At 40.8% G+C, this 17,205-nt stretch overlaps 1 protein-coding gene across 1 annotated transcript in view; it reads right to left on the reverse strand.

The window, feature by feature from the left end:
* Positions 1-17,205, reverse strand: part of Acadsb (acyl-CoA dehydrogenase short/branched chain) — a 40,121-nt gene that overhangs the window by 22,630 nt on the left and 286 nt on the right. The window lies entirely within an intron of this gene.

The raw sequence follows: 17,205 nt of genomic DNA on the forward strand, positions 1-17,205 counted from the left end.
AAGAGACATATACAGAGAAGAGAGTGGTTGGAACATTAGTTTCCTTGGGAGTAACTTTATCACTCATTCTTATTTATTTATTTATTTATTTATTTATTTATTTATATGTATGTGTGTCTACATCTGTGTGAGTTTATTTATACCACATACCTACCAATGTCGGGGGAGAGGGCATTGGGTCCCCTGGAACTGGAGACTTAGGTAGTTGTAAGCCACATGATATGGGTGCTGGGAACCAAACCTGGGTCCTATGTTTAACAGTTCACATCACTCAGCCTTATACCCCATACCCGTATTCTAAAATAAGAGAGCTTAAATGTACTGCATTTTAAAATTCACTTATTTTATTTAGTTTTTTCTGAGACATGGTTTCCTTTTGTAACAGCCCTGGCTGTCCTGGGCTTGCTTTGTAGACCAGGCTGGCCTCTAACTCACAGAGATCCACCTGCCTCTGCCTCCCGAGCACTGGGATTAAAGGTGTGTGTCACCATGCATGACTAAATTCATTGTCTTTTAAACACAATGAAAAGTCATTGAATAGTGTATGGTACTCCTTTATCCAGCAATGAGCTATTGTCAATAAACAGACCCTCTAGTTAAACATTCACTTTTATTCTTTTTAATTCTGTGTATGTGTGTACTCTGTGTGTAGGTACATGCACATGAGGGCCACACACGCCAGAGGTGTCAGATCCCCCTGGAACCGGTGTTACAGGCAGTGGTGAGCCAGCCAGTGTGGGTGGTGTCAATTGAATTTGGGTCCCCTGAAAAAGAAAAGTGGTGCCCTCTCCCTTTCCTCTCCTCCTTCCTTCAGGGACTTTCTATAAAGCTCAAGCTGTTCTGGCTCTAGGCAGATCAGGCTGGCCTCAAAACTCAGAGAGCCTACCTCTGCCTCCTGAGATTAGAAATGTATATCCCTACACCCATCTCCTAGTGCACATTCTTAAGACTAAGACACATCTCCAGGCCTAGCCACCTTTTAACCAACAAGGAAACAATGGTTTTCACTGAACTCACTCTCTAGATAAGGTTCTCATTTGCTTAACTTCTTGGATAGGAATACAACACTTCTGCTGTCTGTGACTACCCACGGTCAAGGAAGGGAGGCAATGCAGTCTAGGGGTTAAGGAGACAAGCGCTGGAGTCTGGAGGTGCTAGGGTTACACCCTAACATTGGCTATGTAACAGCTATGTCATTTTGGTAAATGACTTTTCTGTTTTGGGAGGCTGTGGTGGCTTGAATAAGGATGGCCCTGGTGAGCTCATATATTTGAATGTCTAGTCCCCACAGAGTACAACTGATTAGAAGGATTAGGAGCTATGGCCTTGTTGGAGCACGTGTGGCCTTGTGAGAGGAAGTGTGGCACTGGGGATGGATTTTGAGGTTTTAAAAGTCCATGTGAGGTCCAGACTCTCTGCCTGCAGATCAAGATGTAGCTCTTAGCTGCCTTCCAACCTCACAACTGCCTGCCTGCCTGCCTGCCTGCCTGCTATCCACCACATTCCCTGTCATGATGACAATGAACTAAGCCTCTGAAATTGTATGCAAGCCCCCAATTCAATGCTTTCTTTTATAAGAGTTGTCTTGGTCATAGTGTCTCTCCACAATGACAGAACAGTGACTAAGAAAGAGTGGTACAGGTGATTTTTTTTTAATGTCTCAGTTAAAATCTCTCACAATCTTAGTTTCTATATCTGTAAAATGCAAGTATTTTCTTGGAGTCTTGTGAGGATTAGTAAAGCAATCTATATATAAAGGATTTATCACAATATCACCATTTAGCTGAAGCTTAATAAATATTTGTGACTATTTCTACTTATGGCTACTTAGAATACAGTAGTGGTACTACTATTAGAGATGGCAATAAGAATACAGTTAGCTGCCATCGCTTGCCATCTGTGAGCTTCTTTGTTGGAGTGGTCCAACCCTATAACAAATACAGTATCACTATAGTGACACACGTTTTCTCAATATTTTGTTCATCCATTGACTAGCCCAGGAAGAGGACATAGAGCTTCCATGTTTGAAAGCATCATCAGTCTTTGCTATATGTCATTGAATCTTTGCAATTGTGTGCTGAAGTGCAAACATATGCTGCTTTGGAGTCCCCTGGGTGACAGAAGCATTGGCCAGGGAAGAAAAATATGTGTCACCATTTTTACTAGTTCATCTCGATGTTGTTGTTGTTGATGTTGTGGTTGTTGTTTTCAGAATTAGAAGACAGAGAGTTTAGGGCAAAGTTGTCCAAATATCCCTCACTGTCATTAAAATCAGAATTGTAACAAGAACATTTGGCTAGGAGGAAGGATGGGGAAACATTATTTCCCTCTTGATGAGGCAGACAAGAAAAAGGGAACAGGAAAGGAGGAGTGCAAAGGGACTACAGACAGGAAGGCATGCTGCTAATAGCTGAAGGGAGGTAAGGGGTAGCCGCTGGTTGCAGGAGCAAAGGAAGGATGGGGAGAAGTGGAAATATGGGCGTGGAAGAGAAATAAATACAGGGGCAATTTTGCTCAGTGCTGGTGATGGAGTCTTGGATTGTGCCCTCGATATACAGTCCGAAGAATGAAAGAATGGGCCAAGTACCTCCATAAACTGCCTGTGAAACTTGCCTATCCATTTCAAAGCCTGCAATGCACTGGCCTACATTTCTCATTTCTAGGGGAGGTTATTTACTTCACTAAGCTCACTACAGAATTCTTTCTGTCTCTTAGTCAATATATCACCTTTGTACCTACGCTGATCTTTAAAAGAAAGCCCACTGCTGAGAAACTTAAGAAGCCAGTGGGTCTTGCGATAATACCTATTTTTCCTGCTGACACGAGCGTAAACCCCTTAGTCTCAATATCGCCACTGACAAAAGCACACGCCAGCTCAACCCACGACAATTACTTCAGATTCCGAGGAGATAACAGAGGCAAATGAAGTTTTAGAAAGTTCAAATGGTACACAATCATAGGGTAGGCTACTGAAGATGCTAATCATAAAATATGAAGACTAAATGCGGTGGGTGGAATCCATTTCTAGACAAAGCATCATGAGAGATTACTTATGCCTCTTGGGAGATGATAATAAAGGAAAGGAAATATTCCCTCCTCTTGCCTTTAACTGCATAGCCAGGATTTCACTGTTGATTTTTCTAATGCCTCTGTGTTTCGGCACTGACCACAATCATTGCAGTTTTGGTGTCTACTCTATCAAAATGATTTTCTGCAGTTATAACCCATTGTACCACATCATCACATTTTTTTTTGTACAGAACAGCAATTGCTACTTGAGTGGGATAATGGTTATTTATGCCTTGCCAAATCCTTTCCTTAGCTTCTGTATGATCTGTTTCCACTCAGTTCACCAGAGATGTACTATGTACTAGAAGGATCAAGTCCATGAACTTGGGGAGCATTGGGAAATTACATATTTATTTCATTAACCTCTAGCAAAAATACAGCATTAAAATTACGAATGTGGGCAACACATTTTGGTAATACTAGCAATAAATGGGACTCTGCCAAAAGAAATCACGGCCATTTTCATATCACATTGATTTAGTGCTAGTATGTTGAAATATATTTTTGTTCATCACTGTAGCAAAATTACAGGGGCTATTAGAATGACTGCCAAGCTGAATTTAAAAAGCACACACTGCTCAATCACATTAGGACATTTTATAACTGTTTCATTATAATTGATTTCCTTTATAACACTGTATCTTTTATTTTATGCATTTTAAACATTTGGAGGAAAGGTCTATAAACTTTTACTACGCTGCCACATATGCTGCACTCAAACTGCTGAAAAGTTAAGAATGCTTGACTGTGGAATGTTCTGGCAAATCTATTGCTATTCTTGTTACATTTAGCCACTGGGTTAGTTAGGACCTCCTTTCCACCATGCTTTAGCATAATGAAGTGTTATTTTAAATGTTCCTGGAGTATTTCACATCTAACTGCATTTATAGCCCAGGAAAGGCAAAGAACACATTCCAGGAGAGCACTCTTTCTTTCCCCTTTCCTAGATTAGGGGTAACTTTGTTTTCCTCCTGAAACTGCTCTCCCAGTCTCCCTTCCTAGGCTAAGGGGGAAACTTGAAAATGCTACAGGGCCATCTTCTTGCGGGGAGGACAAGAAGGGTGAGCACACGTTTCTACCCTTGACCCTTAGTATGCCCTACTGGACAACCGTCCTTATTTATTGATTTATTTATTCTTTTTACCCAACACCTACCAAGAGCTTAGGAGATTTCAGGCTAGAGGCCAATGCAAGTGACACTCTGGTCATGACCTCTTCTCATATCCAGTGAATTCCCACTCCCACACAATGAATGCTGTGCATCTGCTTTGAGTCACCACTCAGTACCTCATTGTCTTGAGTTATCTGTATATGACCACAGTCCTAGTCTCTGCCCCAGTTTTTCTCATAAATTTGTTGTAGCATGTCACCAGATGTTCAAGCCTATCAACAAGTCTATTTTCCCTTCAGGTCTCTCTCCTGATTTTACAACACTCATTAACTAGCTGAGATCCCATTGTTGATCTTTGAAAACATAGCTATTGTGATACTGGAAACATTCTTGCCAATATCTTCTTCTAAAACTACAATAACAAACAGAAAACAAAACACATTTTATACTGGGAAGAATGTAGCTTTTCTTTTCCTAGATCAAGGGCAACTTTCCTTTCTTCACAAACCTCTGCCTGGAACGCCTGATAGGACAGTTGTGAAAGCTACTTTTCGCTACCTCTCACCCTGTTTCCTTGAGTGAGCATTTTCCAAATGCAAGGCATTAAAACTTAATAGCTATATGGTGGTATTAAGATGTGGGGTCCCTTAGAGGTGATAAGGCCAAAAGGCTCCCCTCTTGTGAATGGAATTAAATCCATTTACTAGTTACTTTTCTCACTGTTACCAAACATCTGTCAAGAAGCAACAGAAAAGATTTGTTTTGTTTGCCTCACCAGAGATACTTTCCACAGCGCTGGCATGCTAGCAGAAGTGGCTTGTGGGGATGGTAACAGAAACATGAAACGGCTTACATTTTGATAGCTCAGAAAACAAGAAAGAGAGAGGACAGGAAACAGGCAAGCCTCCACACTTCAAGACTACCCCCAAAGACCCACTTCTTCCAATCAGCTTCCAACTCTCAAATGATCTACAACCTCCCAAAACACATCACTAGGTGGAGACCAAGTATTCTTGGAGCATTTTATAGCAAAACCATACTACCCTTGCAAAAGAGGCTTTCCACAGCATTCCACTCGATCCCCTTAAGCTAGTCATGGGAAGTCAAAGCCGTCCTCAGCAAGCCTCAGCAAGGAAGCCCACGCAAGGCAATCTAACCTGTTGGTGTGTTGCTTTTGGACTAACCAGATGTTTGTAAGAGAATAAACTTCTACTCTTTAAAAACTGCCCACTCCCTGGTATTCTGTTAGAGTATTACAAAACAGACTAAGATGCCATACTTATGGAAGACACAATAATTCTACTTCAGTCATAGGCACAAGTACACACATACAAATGATACAGTGAAGTCAGCCAAAGGAAAACAGTAAAAACCCAATTAAATATTAATGAGGGAATGGTTAAATTTTTGTGGTATATTGATTCAATGCAATTATTTCATAGCCATTAAGGCAAACCAGGCTTAAAACTACTGAGGAAAAAATACTACTTGCAAAAATATAAGTTGAGCATGACAGCATTTATTGTACATAAATTTATATTATTTTAATATAAATGTAAACAATGAATTAACCCAGCAACTGTATTTCTTTACCTTACATTAGTCCTCAATAACTGCTCAGAGAAACCAAGATTTATTTAAAACTTTACCTCAATAGCTGAGCAATTAAATGATCTAGCTTTACTTTCTATGCTAATCTGGCTACTTCCTAGCTCCATCCTCTGATACTTTCATATTACTATTTATTACTTTCATATTACTATTGATGTGGCTCTTTGGGCTTCAGGCATATTTCCATGATCTCTCTCCTGACTCCTTCCTTATGGCTTCTTTATGGCTCCAAATCCTCCACCCTCCTCAATGATCTGAATCTCCCTCTTTCCCCTCTCTCCTTCCTCTAGTTGGTAAACTTCCCGCTCTGTTCTGCCCAGCCACTGGGTGATTAGCATTTATTGACAAGGCAGAGAATAAATGGTAAGACTGCTTGCACAAACCTGAGACAGGAGATTCTTGGTATAGACATTACAAAGCTGTTTCCGGATTGAAACAAGATATGAAGGCAGAGGAATCAGCATTTGAATAACACAAGGGCAAACTTTATATCGTGTATAAAAACATTATGCCTACATAAACTTTAAAGCACATCTGTGCTAAATATTTAAAGAAATGGACTGAAGCATATATATCAGCTCTGGAGTTACTATCTGTGAGGACAGGACAGACACATATGTGTGTATGTTGATGTTTATTTCTTTGAAAATAAATCTTAGTAAAGGGTCTGTGTCAGTTCCATTACTTTTTTCTCTTTCATTAAGAATACTTGATAACAATTTTAATGTTAAAACTTCTTTTCTAAAATTGTATTTATTTATGTATGTGTGAGCCTATGAGTATATTTGTACCACGTGCTTATAGGATCCCATGTCAGCCAGAAAGGGGAGTCAGATCCTTGAAATTCCAGGTGACTGGGCCCTGGGAACAGAACTCTGGTCCTCTGCAGTAAGTGCTCTCAACTGCCGGGTCATCTCTCCATCACCTGTTGAAACGTCTTAATGTGATACAAAAGGCTGAAAGAAGGTTTTACGCATTCAAGATATCATTTAAGGGCTTCTTGGATTTCTTAAGGCTACATATAATTAAACTAAATAAACTGGTTTAGTCTGGAAACATTTACCAGTCACTGACTTCCCTCCCTCTACCTGGCTCCTTTCTCCTGGAGATCAGAGAGCAATGACTCAGCAGGAGAATAATCTATAAACACGGTTCTTTTGCTTTTGAATGAGTGATTTATTAAGTATACAGTGAACGAAAGGTTCCAGAATAAATATTGAGTACCAGATAAGGAGACGGGTGGCAAAACATTATCAAACTGGGCATTCACAGTTGGAGGAGCCCAACTGAGAAAAACGTAACGTCATCAAACAAAAAGTAATGTCATCAAATCACGTGGCTTATAAACACCTAACAACCAACCAGGGAGTCCCTTCAAGCAGTCAGCTGGAATTCCAGAGAGTCTTGGGCAAAGCAGAATATCCTCTGGGTAAGATTTCCAAGTGAAAAAACAAGAGCCAGTTAGATAGCGTCAAATAAAGTGTTTACAAGCATCCATCAGAAATCAACGGGGGAAGGTGGGGCAGTCAGCTGGAGCCCTCCATAGAGAGAATCTCCACCTTCTCTCCATGCGTGAGCTTCTGCACCACTGACCTTCTCCCTATTCTCACTGGACGCATTATTATATTATAGCACAATCAACAGTAAACTGGGTAGAAAATGGCTTATCTTCTAGCTGTTCTCAAGGGCAGAAGGTGTTTGCTTTGGGGCTGTTCTTCCCTCTCCCTGTTACAGACCTGGGGGGTGAAGACAACCTCGCTTCCATAGCCAGCCTCTCGGGGAGCACAAATAGCTCCTGACACCTTTTCATTACAATGTGCATTACAGCCACGCTAATGTTCAAACGTTTAGTAATGTCCCCAAAGTTTGAAAGAAGGCAGTCGGGTTGTTTGGCTATGCCAGAGGGAGCAGTATTTCCTTTAAATGAAAAGTATTTCTTACCTTAATAAGGAGAGAAAAACAAAACCAAACATATGTTGAGATCGCTAAGGATCTACAATAAAAACAAACGATCCATGAAACTGTGCAGAAGTTAAAAGAACTCCAGCCTTGTTTTACTGCAGCGCCTCAAGCTACAAAAGCGATGGGTGCAGCGTGACAAGTGTGGCAGGTCCTTAGGATACAGGAAGGGTATTATAGGCTTTGGTCTTACCCACAGTTTCAGGTGTCCATTGAGCATTTTGGAAGATACACCTTACAGATGAGGGAGACTATTGTTCTCTTCTAAAATTTCAATCATCTCCCACTTGATTCTCCCCGGGGAGGAAGAGATAACTGAGGGGAGTCCAAATAAGCTCTCTAGCTTCAAATGCTTTTAGCTGACTATAAAACCACCACTAATTTGGAGGTCCTGACAGCTTTGCTCTAGGTGACACCTCTGACTGAGGCTACTCAATAGCCTAAAAGTGTTTTGATTTTTTGGTTTTGGCAAAAGCTGCTTTTTGTTCTTTGTCTTAACAGCAAGGTTAGCTACTCCTGGGGAAAGGAGTTAAAAAGACTCAGTAACTTGTAACTTACTACTGATTTATAGAGGGTAGAGCACTTGAAAGCTTTCTGGCGACATCAATATGTGTATCATCTAACACAAAGCATGCAATTTGCTGCTCTATTTTTTAAAGCTAAAAGCAGTCATATAGGACATGTTTGGTTTATAGGGAAACACTGTGTTTATCTAAACGATGCTATTCAACTTATGGCCCAAGAGACACATGAACCCCAAAATGACTCTGAATGGAGCCCAATACCAAAATCAAGTACTTACTTAAAATATGAGATCTATGTGTATGTGTGCATTTAAGGTTCATTTTTATTTTTAAATTATGTATAATGTCTGTGCCTGGGTGTAGATCTGTGCAAGGAAGTATAGGAGCCCAAAGAAGCGGAAGCATCAGGCTCCCTGGGAATAGAAGTATAGGTGGTTGTAAACCATCAAACACGGTGGCTAGAGACTGAATCCAGGTCCCAGTTGAGAGCAGAGGGGCTCTCAACCATTGACTATTTCTCCAGTGTCATTACAAATGTTTTGGAATACTTTTTGGAACTTCATAGGATAGTTCTTGAACATAAACTTTGCAGATGACATCATCATAGTATAATGTCATACAAAATAAATGTATGCTTTTGTAACTGCAGGTCACAGGCTGGCACCCGGGATTTAGTGGATTTAATGTATGGCTCAAGATATTCATTGTCCAGTGCAGCCCAGAGAAGCCACGCATTTGGCTATGCTAATGTAAAGAAGAACAATATTTGGTAAACAAGGGTTCCTTGTTATGTCAATGACGTTCCGACATGAAGCGAGGGAAAGCTCCTGAGATGGAGATTGCTATCAGGCCTGGATGCATCTGAGCGGTGTTTCTGCTCACTGTGGCCTCTGCAGCTCTTTTCCTTTATAATAACACTTTTCACATACCTGGCTCCCCTAAGACGGGGCTGAGGTAACCGTCTTCTCAAAGTATCAGCCCTTGAAACCTGCGTTACTGGCTTCTCACTTTCCTGACTCCCTCTTGTCTGTAAGAAACTTGTACGCCTCTCCTGTTGTTAATCTCTTTACTGTCTATTCAGAAGGCTCAATTAGAAAGCATTCAGAGGGCGGAGAGGGAAGCTCCTTTTGCTTCACACCACTTGAGCACATCCATGTCACTTGAGGGGCTTACAGGCAAATGAGGCTTCCTTATATCCAAATGATATAAGGTCAAATGATAGGAAGCCTGGCCTAACATTTGTGGGGTTTTGTCATTTCTGGCTAAATCTTAAGTTAGGCTTTCACACTTATTCTTAGAGTCATGTGTATGATTCCTTGCAAAATCCAGTTGTAGCAAAAGCACTCTGCTAAGCCAGTTCAGTCAGAATCCAACTTAATATGTGATCACCTTTGATATTCAAACAAGGTCCTCCTCTACTCCTTATCAAGGGATGTCTGAACACTCTGGCCTGTCGTTAGCAAAAACAATGCTATATCCACTCAGCCACTATCCCCCCTATGCCTGCTGTTTCCTCTGTCATTTTTTACCCACAGACCACACTATCAGAATGTCTGAAATAAAATATAGTGACATCAATGAGCCAGCAGTTGTGCCTTTGAACATTCTCTCTCTCTCTCTCTCTCTCTCTCTCTCTCTCTCTCTCTCTCTCACACACACACACACACACACACACACACACACACACACACACACACAGGCATATCAGATATCCAGTGGAAAGTCTGGGAATCAATCCTTCTCCCTAGGATAAGGTGTAGGGGCGGAGGGGTGGGGACGACAGCATTCCTAACTTGGATAAAAAGAGGGAAGTAGACATGACTTCCATAGAAAACACAAATGGTGACAAGAGAGATGGCTCAGTTGCTAAAGGAACATACACAATGCAAAGTCCCAGCTTGATTGCTGGGACCCACACCACAGAAGGAGAAAACTGACCTCTGAAAACACAAATAAGTTTCTGTAGGAAATTTAAACGGATTTTTAGGGAGGAAATGACCACTTATAAAAAAAAGTTGGAGACTGGCAAGATGGCTCAGTGGATAGAGGTGCTTACTGCATATGTCCATCATCCTGAATTTGATTCCCAGAACCTACAGAAAGATGGGAGGAAAGACTTCCACATGCATGGCCATGCCCACACAAGCATCACACATTCATAACAATAATTTTTAAAATAAAAAAGGTATTTTTATTTTAGTTTTTAAAATTTTGAGATAGGCTATCTATCACTAACTAGCTTTGGCTGGCCTGAAACTTACTATGTAAACCAGACCGGTCTTAAACTCACAGCAATCCTCCTGCCTTTGTCTCTCAAGTACTGGAATTACAGATATATACCACTATGTCTGGCTATAATGATGATGTTTGCATAAATAAATGTCAGTGGGCTTTCTCTTTCCTTCGGGGCCTCCATAGAAGAGCAGATTAATGGTAGTCACATTTTCAAGAGGTTGCTAGTTTTTGTTGGGCAAAGGAATCTCCTAGAAAACTTGGCTTGCTGAATTCTAGATGTTTTCAGCTTAAAATAAAATAAAACAGGCCAGGTTAGTAGTGCGTGTACTTAATACCAACACTTGAAGGTTGGTATTAAGGTGAGTTCAGGGTAGCCTGGTTGGCATGGCAAGTTTCAGGCCAGCCAGGGCTCCGTAGTGAGACTGTCTCAAAGAGGAGGAAAACCTCATTCTATAAATGCTGGGGCTAAGACAGGTCCTTACCACAGCAGAAATGAACCACGGGTAACTGACTCTTCACAACAAAGAGATATGAATTGCTTCCACTTTTGATTGCTATATTTGCGCACAGTTTGGAACTCACTTTCATACAGCACCAAAATCAATCTGTCTTTCTATATGTCATGCCCTAGCTCCTCCTTCATATGACTATTCCTGTGCTTCAGGGCTACTATTAAGTAAAACCTGGGTCTGTCCAAGCATGGGCTCTATAATGAAAAAGTCAAATGGGTGGCATATACTTCATTCATATAGCTAGCTGGACGGATGAGTAACTCATGTTCTGGAGTGGACAGAGTATTATGTCACTCAGAATAACGTGCAATTAAAAACGAAGAGTTGATTACTTCTGGAATGTCCCATTTAATTTTTTTCAGAACATGGTTACCTGCAGGAAGCTAAAATCATGGAAGGTAAAAAAACCATGAAATTCTGTTTGGAAAAGCTATTATTCAAACCTTTAAAGCTATTCCCTAACCAGCCACATACTTGCTATTTATACAAAATAAACTTCTCACCACTATTAATCATTAATCCATCTTTCCCAATTCTATTCTCAGGCCTAGCCACTGAATAATTGTAGAAGGGTAGAAGAAATATTTTACCCATTTCTTACAAGAGAATATTATTCAGTCCCCATGTGACTTTGTTACTAAATGATTCCATTTATTCAACACTGCAGACATAAAATAATGCAGCTGGAAAAGAGAGTAGTTGTTGGTAGCAGTTAAGGGCCGGGGAAGGGAGTGAGTGTAATGTGATTATAAGAGGACAACAAAGACCTCTGTATTGCTGGAATTATCTTTATAGCTAGTAGTGCAGACACAAATAAGAGTGTGATGAAACTGCACAGAGCTATGCACATGTACATAGGCAAACTGACTATCTGAAACACTTGGTGTATCACATTAATGCCAATTTCCTGAATATGATACTGTACTACAGTTAGTAAGTAATGTGTGTGTGGGGAACTGGATAAAGAATATATGGAACTCCATTTTTTTTAATTAAAATTATTTGTGTGTGTGTGTGTGTGTGTGTGTGTGTGTGTGTGTACGTCTAACCAAACCCCAAACAAAACAACAAACCGAGTACAAACCAAACCACACAAATGCAGAGACGGATGATCACATCACAGCGGTCTTATTTCCTCCCACACCTTACTGAGGCTCTGTGTGGTTGGCAGAGGCACAACAATTTCCCTCAAGCTGAAGCACAAGCATTAGTTGTCGTAGTCAGTGTTCTATTGCTGGGAAGAGACACCGTGACCACAGCAACTCTTACAAAACAAGGGTTTTAACTGGGGCTTGTTAAAGTTCCAGAAGTTTAGATTATTTTTATCATGGCGGGAAGCATGGCTGCACCCAGGCAGACATGGTGCTGGAGAAGGAGCTGAGGTCTACATCGATCAGGATCCGCAGGCAGCAGGGAGAGAGCCAATGGTCCTGGCTTGGGCTTTGGAAAACCTCAAAGTCCACCCCAAGTGACACACTTCCTCCAACAAGGCCACAGCTCCTAATCCTTGCAAAAAAATTGCCACTTCCTCGTGAATAAACATTCGAATCGATGAGCCGATGGGAGCTAGTCTTATTCAAACCACAGGTGCTTTCTGCTAGTGAAAAAGGTGAGCTTCCTACAGTAGATACTGAAGAAAAACAAAGAACTCACAGAATACCGAGTGTGCAATACTTCAGGGCCTTAGGGCATAGCCGTCCTAAGATAACAGGAAGTTACTGCATACTAAGTACAATGCTGCTTTCTGTATTTCCAATAGCTAAGGGATTCTACGCTTCTACAGAGATCTTTTACTAAATTCTCATTAAACCCAGACTAATCACTTCAAGTTTCTTCAAGATCTGATTAAAATATCTCCTGACTCATTTTCAATTTTCCCTCAATTCCTGCATATCCCCATGCCCCAGATCAGAATCCGGTCTCTCCACTCCACTTGCTTTCTCCATAACAGTGGCTTCTGTTCTTGGCTCTTCTTCAAAGCTACTGAAACTGAGCCTCTGTCTTCCACGGGTCTCTGGCTCTGTGTTTTAGCTTCTAGGAGTCTCTAACAATGCCTTAATCTTCTAGGAGAATAACAGCGACTGTTCCAAAAGATGACTAAGCAAACCAAACTTTTGGAGTGCACTGTTAAACTTTCCGGACCATTTTATGGTTTCCACCAATCATAAGGGAAAGAATGTTGTATTTGAAACTTATAGCAAAGATGTCCCAAGTCTGCTGCAACTCACTTACCTGATGTCTTCACCAATATAATGGTGAAATATACTTATTTAAGACTTTCTTTTGTGGCTATAAAAGTTCATGTAACCTCTTCCACAGTGCAATATGGAACTCAGAACAACTTGGATCCATCTTGAAGGCTATAGTCGCTCATATTTGGGTCAGAATAAATTATCGTCTTATTTTCTTTGGAGCAAGAGGTTGGTTTTATCTTAATATCTACAAGGTTATTATTAGGAAAAAAATCACCTTTTCTCAACCTGATAGCATGATACAGTTTAATACTAGTGGTTTTCCAATGGTTGACTTTGCCCCCGGGATATTTGTAATCTCTGGAGATATTTTTAATAGCTAAAACCTATAACCTTGGTATCTTATGATGGCACAGGCAACTCTAAATATTTCATAACTCAGAGGACAGTTCCCTACAATAAAGAATGGACTGACTCTAAATGGCATTAGTGAGAAACCCTAGTCTAACCCTTAGCAAAGAAATCCAGGCAATGTAGGTCCAAGACAGCAGATCCTGAGAGAAGTTTATAGTTGACAGAGTGGATTTTTATGATGAGAGGCTTTGGAATCGGAGAGAAAAGAGTGAGAAACAGATAGATGTCTTTGCATCTGCAAAACACCTTGTCATTTTCATACTGATGAAATGTTTTCTACAAACCCATTGTTAGTTGGGACTATGGGTAATCCTTTGGGCAACAGACACATAGGAAAGGACAGAATAAATCTGTGATTAATCTCTATAGTGGGGAAATTTCCTAGATTGGAGAAGTCAAAAATCCTTAACATGATACAGCTGTGCCATTGGAAATCATTCTCTCTGTAAAATTATCATACTAGCTCTTCTTATCTGTCTGTCTGTCTGTCTGTCTGTCTGTCTATCTATCTATCTATCTATCTATCTATCTATCTATCTATCTATCTATCTATCTATTCATCCATTTGTACACCCCTACCTACCACTGTTTCCCCTCTCCTTTCTCCTCCAAGGCTCTCCCCTACCTCTCTCTTATATTCTTTTTAATCAAGGAGAGTCTTTATACTTTTATTTACACATCTCCTTGTCCTTTACTCTCCACCCTTCTGTTGCTTTACCTAAACCCAAGCCATCCCTTCTTCGGATGGTCAGTTCACGATTCATCTCCTAGAACCATGTCTGCCCATACTATTTCTTCAACAGTAGCAATACTGTTTTCTAATGTCCTAATATTTACTTTAAAAACATACAAGCCCCATTTCCCAATTAAAAACAGATTTCATCAGTGTCAACGATCCTGTTGTAAATGTTAAAACTCGCCCACATACTTTATACAAAGACACCCTATCCCTTCCTTTCAGTTTTATGGGTGATGAACTTTGCCTGTATTGATAGCTAGTATTTGCTAAGTCTTTACTGCATGCAAGAATCTGTTCTAAGTATATAATATCTAATATATAACAAATTATTCTTCTCCCCCTTTGCAGAAAAGGAAATGGAAGGAGAGGATGTAAATCATTTTCTAAAGTTATCAGGGCTAAGAGGTAATAGAATTCAAACTTAAGCATCTCGAGTCCAGAACTTATACGCAGCAGTTCTAATCCATCTGCAAGAATGTAAAAGACCGGAAGCAAAGGCGGATAGAGCATCTCACTAGTACCTGAATGTTGTGATGGCTGGAGGCATTGGGTGTTGCTTTTGAATTCTTCATTTGCAACTGAAACCACTTACACTGACTTCAGAGGGTTCATAGAAAGAATGAAAATCACATATATAAAATATTGTCCCAGTCACCATCAGAACCAGCTATACTGTGTAGCCCAGTCGAGGTGTAAGGCACCCTTTCTCTCGAGTGCTGCGGCTGGTGAGGAGCAGGGCCAGCTCACCAGCTCTCATAACTTCGAGGCCTCAGACTACCTCAGGGGTGAGGGGCAAGGGGGTGGAGGGCATCACCTCCTATGCAGGTGGGGCCAGCTCTTCTGCACCTCCTCCACCGGGTACCTTACCACCACAGGGTCTTACCACATAGCCCAGGCTGGCCTACAACTCTTGACCTTCCTGCTTCTGTCGCTAGAGTGGGGGTTTACAGGTATTTGTTACTTACCTGACTCCTTCTGCTTTTTTATCCTTGCAGTCTATATATTTTCACTGTGATTAAGAGCCTCTGAGGATCTCAGCCTTCACTAGCTCTACATGATTCTGAAGGCTAAACTTCCAAATTCTTTAAAATAGTGTCATTCCCTGTGTGGTTTCAGCAGCAGTGTTTTCCTCCTAGATTCTAAAACCTGTGTCCAACGATGACCCCCTGTCATCGCTCTCTCTTTTGGGCTTAATGGTATACTGTGGACTTCTTTAGATTTTTTCTACTGCTAATTGACACGTGGTTAGGCAGATGCAGTTCTAAATCATAAGGATAACCTTCTTTAACATATGTACTTTAGTCTATATTGCATCTGCTATAGCACACAGTGCCTCATGAATGAGAGTAAAGATATTTCCTGAAAGCTGACTAGGCGTTATGTTCTTTAAGTGCCCTCCATGAGCATATGAACTCATTTAGTCCTCACAACAACCCTATAGATAGGCACTATCCTTCCCCTGCCCCATTTCACACATCAGAAAACGAGACTCAAAGAGTTTATGAGACTGGTTAAGGTTATACCACAGAGCTTGGGCTCTATATCCAAACAGCTTGGCACTAGAAGTTACTTTACTAACCACCATGCTACAGGCAAAATTCAGTAAAATATACTAATTTGTGTAAAAGAGATCCAAAGCCAATGCAAATACTATAACACACAAATCTAAGCAAAATACTTCGGCAGTATCTCCAACCATGAAGGAACAGCTTTTGTCAAAGTTACCTAATCCTTTGTATGGAATCTCTACATCTCAAGATTAAACTCCTACTTGTTAAGAGGTTCATGAAAAGTATGAGAGACTGGAAGCTGGAAAAGCACCAAGACCTTATAGGCTAGAAAAACAAACAGTGGACCAAACTGAAAGGCCCACATAAGTCTGCTACATCATCATTAAGCAACACTTACCAAACAGTATTAAATAATAATCATGAGAACCAATTTCTAATCCTTTGTGACAAAACACTAACATAACTTTTATTAATCTCCTAAACATCCCAAGGTTGTAAAACAATCAAATTAACGTTAATTATCTACAATGTGAGGAGGCAAAGAGGTACGGGCTCCTGCGCCGTTTACAAGCTACTTCTCCTCAGTGGCAGCTTGTAAAGTCAGGAATGAGTACCGCAGGACTTTGATCTCTCGCCAAAATAAGATTCAAAATTCAGATCTGAGTCTTATCTGACTTGAGATTTGACATCTGCCCAAGGAAAATTAGGGATTACTATCTAGCTGGAGTTTTCCAGCTACTTGCCACCATGGCAAAGATATCCATTTGCCCTTTCACTTAAAAGTTAGTCAAACGGATCTGTCAATCTCCTAAATAGGGAAACACCCTCCAAGAAAGCTGTCTATTTCAGCATAAAGTTCAGCTAAAACTGTAGGTTGGCACAATGGTTCTTTTGGCCGTTGCCCATGCTGACTGGTAAGAGTGTCTTCTGCTATTCTGTCTTCTGCACTGTGCTTGTGTCCTAATTCCAAGCCCAGAAGGTCCAAGAGACCAAGGGGAAACCAGAAAACTCCTGGTGAGACAAGAGGCTTGCCTCAGATCAAGTTTGAGGAAGGGGTACTAGAATGAGCTCTTGGGCTCCTCAGAGTCTAAGGTGGATCCCTCCAAGGGAGGGACCTGAGCCAGCAGTGAGATAAATCCTAAGAAATTCTTTCCCTGAATGGTTAAGTCCCAGGAATACGAGGTCCCTTCAAGTCAGGCTACTGAAGGTGTCATTAGGCTCAACGAGTAGGCCTAGATTTTAACCATTAAAAAAAGCAATAATCATCCGGGGAAATGTGGCATGAGTTAGGATTCTGAAGGAAGTCTAGATGGCGGTGTCCCAACGGT

The sequence above is a fragment of the Rattus rattus genome, chromosome 2 (genome assembly GCF_011064425.1).
Source record: "Rattus rattus isolate New Zealand chromosome 2, Rrattus_CSIRO_v1, whole genome shotgun sequence".
Classification (NCBI taxonomy): Eukaryota; Metazoa; Chordata; class Mammalia; order Rodentia; family Muridae; genus Rattus; species Rattus rattus.